This window comes from Humulus lupulus, chromosome 2, assembly GCF_963169125.1.
Source record: "Humulus lupulus chromosome 2, drHumLupu1.1, whole genome shotgun sequence".
Classification (NCBI taxonomy): domain Eukaryota; kingdom Viridiplantae; phylum Streptophyta; class Magnoliopsida; order Rosales; family Cannabaceae; genus Humulus; species Humulus lupulus.
Window position 1 is genome coordinate 211,313,663 of NC_084794.1, and position 6,954 is coordinate 211,320,616.

Genomic DNA, 6,954 nt, shown 5'->3' on the forward strand with positions numbered 1-6,954 from the left:
TAAAAGATAAAAGCGGCTCAGAAAATCTAGTGGCTGATCACTTGAGTCGGTTGATTCGGGAGGAGGAGTTCTTACCATTGCATGAGCGGTTTCCAGATGAGCAACTCCTTGCCATGCAAGAAGTTATTCCTTGGTATGCCGACATTGTAAACTACCTTGCTTCAAAGGAGTTACCAAGTGATCTCACACAAGCACAACGGAACAAGATTAAGCATGATGCTCGCCACTATATATGGGATGAACCTTATCTTTGGAAGTATTGTACTGATCAAATCATTCGTAGATGTGTACCGGAATCTGAATTTCGTTCCATCCTTGCTTTTTGTCATGCTTATGCTTGTGGTGGACACTTTGGACCTAAGAGGACAGCTCGTAAGATATTTGACAGCGGTTTCTATTGGCCCACAATTTTCAAAGATGCTTATGCTTATTGTAAGGCATGTGATCGTTGTCAACGAGTGGGTAACATAACGGCCAAGGATCAAATGCCTCAAACTCCCATTTTAATTCTTGAAATCTTTGATGTTTGGGGTATGGATTTCATGGGACCATTCCCATCCTCTTTCGGCTATGAATATATTTTATTGGCGGTAGACTACGTGTCTAAATGGGTGGAAGCGATTGCAACTAGAACGGACAATTCCAAAACAGTAGTGGATTTCATTCGCTCCAACATTTTTGTGCGTTTTGGTACACCTAAGGCTATACTTAGTGATCGAGGCACTCATTTTTGTAACAAGAGTATAGAAGCATTGTTTCGACGCTATAGTGTAACTCACAAGGTGACAGCTGCTTATCATCCACAAGCCAACGGGCAAGCGGAGGTTTCTAATCGTGAAATCAAATTGATCCTTGAGAAAACTGTAAATTCAAACCGGAAAGATTGGAGTACAAGGCTAGATGATGCCTTGTGGGCGTATCGAACGGCATATAAAACACCTATCGGTATGTCACCTTATCGATTGGTGTATGGTAAACCTTGTCATCTACCGGTGGAGCTAGAGCATAAGGCGTGGTGGGCTGTAAAGAAGTGTAACTTGGACACGGTTGCTGTAGGACAACAAAGAATGCTTCAATTGCATGAGTTAGAAGAAATACGCAATGAAGCATATGAGAGCGCGAAAATCTATAAGGAGAAAACCAAAGCTTTTCATGACAAACATATTCTTCGGAAGAGCTTTGTGGAAGGTCAGAAAGTCCTCATGTATCACTCTCGCCTTAAACTCTTTCCAGGGAAGTTGAAGTCTCGCTGGTTAGGTCCGTTCATTGTTACCAAGGTTTTTCCTCATGGAGCGGTCGAAGTTGTAAGCCCAAGCACGGGGAAGTCTTTCAAGGTGAATGGCCAGAGACTGAAGCCTTATTATGAGTCAATGGCCAAGGAGGAGCAAGTTCATGTAATGTACCTTGAAGACCCAGTTTATGTTGATGAAGATTGAAGTTCTGAGTCGAGCTAGCGACGTTAAACGTAGCACTCTTTATTGTTTTCAGTTTTAATTATTTTCTTCATTTTTATTTTTAAGTTGAACATTTAGTTATTTCAATTTAGTTATTTCTCTCTTTGAACCGTGAAAACCGTGAAAAAAAAAAAAAAAAAAAAAAAAAAAAAAAAAAAAGCAGGAAAATGTATCTTGCCGCGGCAAAGAAATGTTCCTGCCGCGGCCCATGCCCCCAGAATACAACCCGACAGCCTCCTGCCGCGGCACGTAAAACCCCCTGCCGCGGCACGTGAAGAAATTTCCCAGGCCGAGACCCCTATGCCGCGGCACATAAAAGTCCTGCCGCGGCACGTGCAGAACACCCAAATCCGAAGCTTCCCTGCCGCGGCACGTAAAACCCTCTGCCGCGGCACGTGCCCAGAAATCCCTAAAACCCCTTTTTCTTTCATTTTTCCCATTCACTCACCCATCTCTCAAAACACAAACCGATTCTCCCAATCCCCTTTCTTCTTCTTCTCCTCATCCCTAAACATCACTCCCATCTCCATCACAAAATCTCTCTAATCCTCAAACTTCCTCACCCTCATTAACCCAACATCATTGCCTAACCCCACCATACCCATCATCCATTCCCATTCCTCAAGATCATCATCCTTGGCCACCCATAACACCCATTACCAATTCTTACCCCTTTAAGCAGTGTTTGCACGGGCTAAAAGCAATATCAAGGGCAACTCACGCACGATTTTACAGTGTCTAGATTGGATTCATCATTTGAAGGTATTTTCCTCTATTTTGCTCTTTGATTGAGAATGGGTGTTGATCATTAGAGTGGGCGGGTTTTGTTGGATCTCCTTCTTTGATTTTGATTTCTGTGGTGACAATGTTTGTATACTGAGTGTATCTACATATTGGGGGTAATTGATCAAGCCATAAACTTGTGATCTCTGAAGTTTAAACTGTGCACTCTACATGCTCGATGAAATGCCACAGTGAGTTGAATAGTCAGATTTGAGCGTGTTACATCTTCTACTCTGTGCTGTGCCATTAATTATTACTCATTACCACTTTGAAGCCGTTAATCCTCAATTATTGCCTGTAATATAATGTCGAGCAAGAGATCACGCACTGACCATGCAGGCCCGTCTACCACAGCCAAAGTCAAGTATGATGCAAAGAAATTCACTTCTAAAGAAGCGTTTGAAAGCTACAAGGATGCCATTGATAAGAAGAAGGCATGGGTGGCAGAACGGGGCTTTGATCTAGACATGCATCATCCTTACCCAAGGTTGATGAGTATCATCGAGCAGAGGGGTTGGCAAAGACTGTGTGCCCAACCACAGCCCGCGGTTGTTTCGATTGTTCGTGAGTTCTATGCTAATGCAATCGACCGCAAGAATTTACAGGTAATGGTTAGGGGTGTTTCCGTTACCTATTCTGCCTCTGCCATTAACCGTTACTATGGCTTGCCAGACATTCCCAATGACGAATTTAATGCTTCTGAATCAAATCTGGACCCTAATGCCATTATCCAAGCTATTGGCATTCAAGGAGCACGGTGGAGGGCGACAGAGAATGCCTTGTCACACAAACTGGAGTCCAAGTATATGGACTATGAACTTAAGGCATGGCATCGTTTTGTTGGGGCAAAACTATTCCCAACAAAACATTTTGGAACAGTTGATTTGGCCTGTGGGAATTTGTTGAGGGCTATTATGACCAACGAGACTATTGACGTTGGCAAGATCATTCACGCCTCTATTCTGAAGAGTATGGCTAGCACACAGTACGGGTTCTACCATCCTTCATTAATCACAGACTTATGCAAGAAAGCCGGTGTGCGCTGGAATGATAATGAAGAGGTCATAAACCCAATGCATATCATTGACAGGAATACTATTCAGCGGTTTGACAAACCCGCAGCCACATCTTCTGAGCAACCTGCATCTTCTTCACATGCACCTGTGCAGCCTCACACAGGCCGATCCAGGTCACTTACTGATCGGGTTGCTGCCATGGAGACGGAACTTTATCGAGCTCGCATTGACATGCGAGCATATCATGATGAAATGGTGGCCCACAACCAACGGATGATGGAGATTGCTGCTTATCAAGACCTATGCTTCAGGATGCAGCAAACCTATTTAGGGGCGGATATGTCTGCATTCCCACCGGCCCCAAATTGGTTGCCACCTTATCCTCCAGCTGTTCCAGTACAGCCGAGTAACACTCAGGAATATGGAGATGCTGATGAAGCAGCTGGCACAGAGGAGTTCAACTATGATGAGGATGACACTTTTAGTCGCAACTGATGAGGGAGTTTTCTTTTTTTTCGTATTTTCTTATTTTTCTTTTATTTTCTTTTCTTTTATTTCCTTTTCTTATTTTTCTTTTATTTACTGTTCTTGTCTCAATTTGTACTTATCTCCATTGAGGACAATGTTCAATTTAAGTGTGGGGGAAAGGTAACAAATTGTTTGTCTGGTTAATTGTCTTTGTTTATAAGTGTTTGTGTGTGTGTTGTTTTGTCTTGTGTCTTGGGCTGGTCTTATTGAATGCAATGGTCGATGATGAGTTTATGAGTGACACTAAACTTGAATGCTAGAAGATGATGGATAGATTATGATTCGTGTGATTGACTCCTGTTTTGATGACTACTTGAATTTGTGATTTAAATAGCGATTTATTACAGTTAGATTGGCTACTTACTTGTGTTAGGAATAGTTTATGCATGTCGAAAGAGAAAAAATAAAAAATAAAAAAAGAAAGAAATATAGATATATTCAACTTAGCCCCCGCCACTTTAGAACACACTAGTAAATTGCTTGAGGCGAAATCATAAGTGCACAGAATTAGGAAAATGATAAAGGCAATTTCTTTGGATCGTTTGAGCCTTTCAAGCCTACCTTATCAATAATGTATCCTTAGTTCCCTGTTTTGAGCCTTATTGACCATATATTTTTTCGATGAAAACTCATTACTTAACCCTAAACTTCTTTGTTTTTCTTTATCTGTGTTGATAACCCATTGCACCATGGCTTAGCTAGTTAAATTTCTACTATGGGATGAAAGGTTATATGAAAAAAAAAAAAAAAAAAAAAAAAAAGAAGAAAGAAAAAAAAAAAAAAAAAAAGAGAAGTATAGTAAGAGTTTCTGTATATGATGTGGTTATAAGTGTAAAGATCTCCTATTTATCCCCACGAAATATGTTAAAAGCAAAAAGAGAAAAAGAAAAGAAATTTTTTTTTCTTGCATGAAAATAAGTGTGGGGGAAAGTAGAGAGATCAACAATGTATGAAATTTATGAGGGAATTGTTGAAGAAGATCCAAAGTAGAAATAGAAAAGTATATGTATTAGGTATGCTATGGTGCAATATGAGCCTAAAATGTATCTTTCTCATCTACCCTGTACCCTAGCCATCCATTATAAGCTGATAAAGACCTTTTGATTCTTGATTCTGTGTGTTTATATTAGTGGAGAGTAATTGGTTAGTGTCTATGGAGTGGTTGCCCTTTATATATATATTCATTTTCTGATGAGGGGCTAGTTTGCTTAAATTTTTTTTTTTTTTGAATAAAACGACATGTATAAATTCATCTTGATTCAAGTGAACTGGTAAGTATGACTGTTATAACTCGTGGTTTAAGGCAAATTTCAAGTGGTTCATCAATTTGGGAGTTGAAAATCTGATGGTTATGAAATTCAAAGTCACTATAGCATAATATTTTAGTGAAATTCTCTGAGACAATCATCGTATTCAGTGAGACCGCCTCTGTGATAGTTTTTAGTTTTGTTTAGAGTCTAGTGGGTTTGCTAAGGGACTAGCAAAGTTTAAGTGTGGGGGAATTTGATAAGTATATTTTTGTATAAAGTTTACCTTTCTACTTATCAGATTTTGTGTTCATAAGTAGTGTGTTTGGGGATAGCTAGAATCGTTTTGTTAATTTGATTCATTTAATCTAAATTATTATTTTTAAGGATAATTGTATATTTTTGATGATTTTTGGTTGAATGATGATTTTGTAGGATTCTAACCATTGGAGTAAAGTGTTAAAGAGGAGAAAAATCGAGAAAAGAACAAAAGTACAGAAATCTGAAAGCTTGCCGCTACAGGGAAAAGTCCCTGCCGCTACGAGGGAAATCAGAAAGGTCCTTGCCGCTACAGAGAAAAGTCCCTGCCGCTACAAGAGAAACAGAGAGTCTCGTGCCGCGGCAAGGAAAGTTGCATACCGCGGCACGCAAAGCCCATATCGCATATCTGAAGCCTCGTGCCGCGGCAAGGAAATATGGATGCCGCGGCACGCGTTAAAATTCAAATCCAAATTCGATTTTTCTTAATTTTTAGACGGGAAATAAAAGGGGGATTAGGTCATATTCGTGAATTAAGTTTTAGATACACGATTTTAGAGAGAGGAACACAGAGAGAGCGGAGGAGAAGAAGGAGGATCGCATTCAACCTTTTCAATAGTTTTCTTCTTCTCTAAACTCTTTTATTCTTTGATTCTGGTTATGTTTTTAATCATGATTGTTGGCTAAGTTTCTTTTAGGTTAAGGGTTATTCAAAACCCAGACATGAATGTTTGATTTGAGATGTGAATATTGTTCTTGATTTCCATAATGTTAAATTGCTTCTATTCTTCTATGCCTATTGTATGAAATATTGTGATTCCTTGTTAGGGTGTACAACTAATTAGGGCTTGCATTATTTACTGTCATCTTAGAATTTCTATTCACCTAATAGTTTAGGATTCTAAGTGTTTGTGATAAATTGCAATTGATGATGTGGTCAAAAACATTGTTGATTGTGATGAAGAATAAAACCTAGGTTAAATGAATTAAATGCTTCATTGATTTATTGCCTAGATTAACCTATCTCCACTGTTGTTAATGCTTTTACTAAATTAAATGAATCGTATGCTTAATAGGTTTGTTGTTTGGTAAAAAGAATTAATTATTGAGCGCTTAGCCGTAATTGATTGTGATAGGGAGATTGAGATAATTGACTGCTTAAGCGTTATCTGTAGGGTTAATAGTTTAATTGGGAATCGGAATAATATTCATTATTGATATAATTGCATGACTGTCTGAGGTGGAGAATAATTCTTAACCATCTTTAAAATCGTTGTTAATCTCTTCTTGCTATTAATTGTTTTTATAATTCTTGCTTTTACTTTTACTTTCCAAAACCCCCCTTTCCAATTTAACTTTGTTAAGCTTATGTGAATAATAAACTGAATATAGTTCCCTTGGGTTCGACCTCTATTTGCCGTTATACTAAATAATTGGTTTTAGAGTAAATAAAATATTTGTTAAATTTGGTACGCAATACGACACGCATCAAGAGGCAACGTGGGAGTTGGAGGAGGACATGCAAGGCCGGTATCCGGAGTTATTTGGTAAGTAAATTTCGAGGACGAAATTCTTTTAGTAGGGGACAATTGTAGAGTCCAAGAACTTTACTTAGCTAAGTTAGATAGTAGTATAATAGTAATAATAGTATTATCTTTATGACTGTGG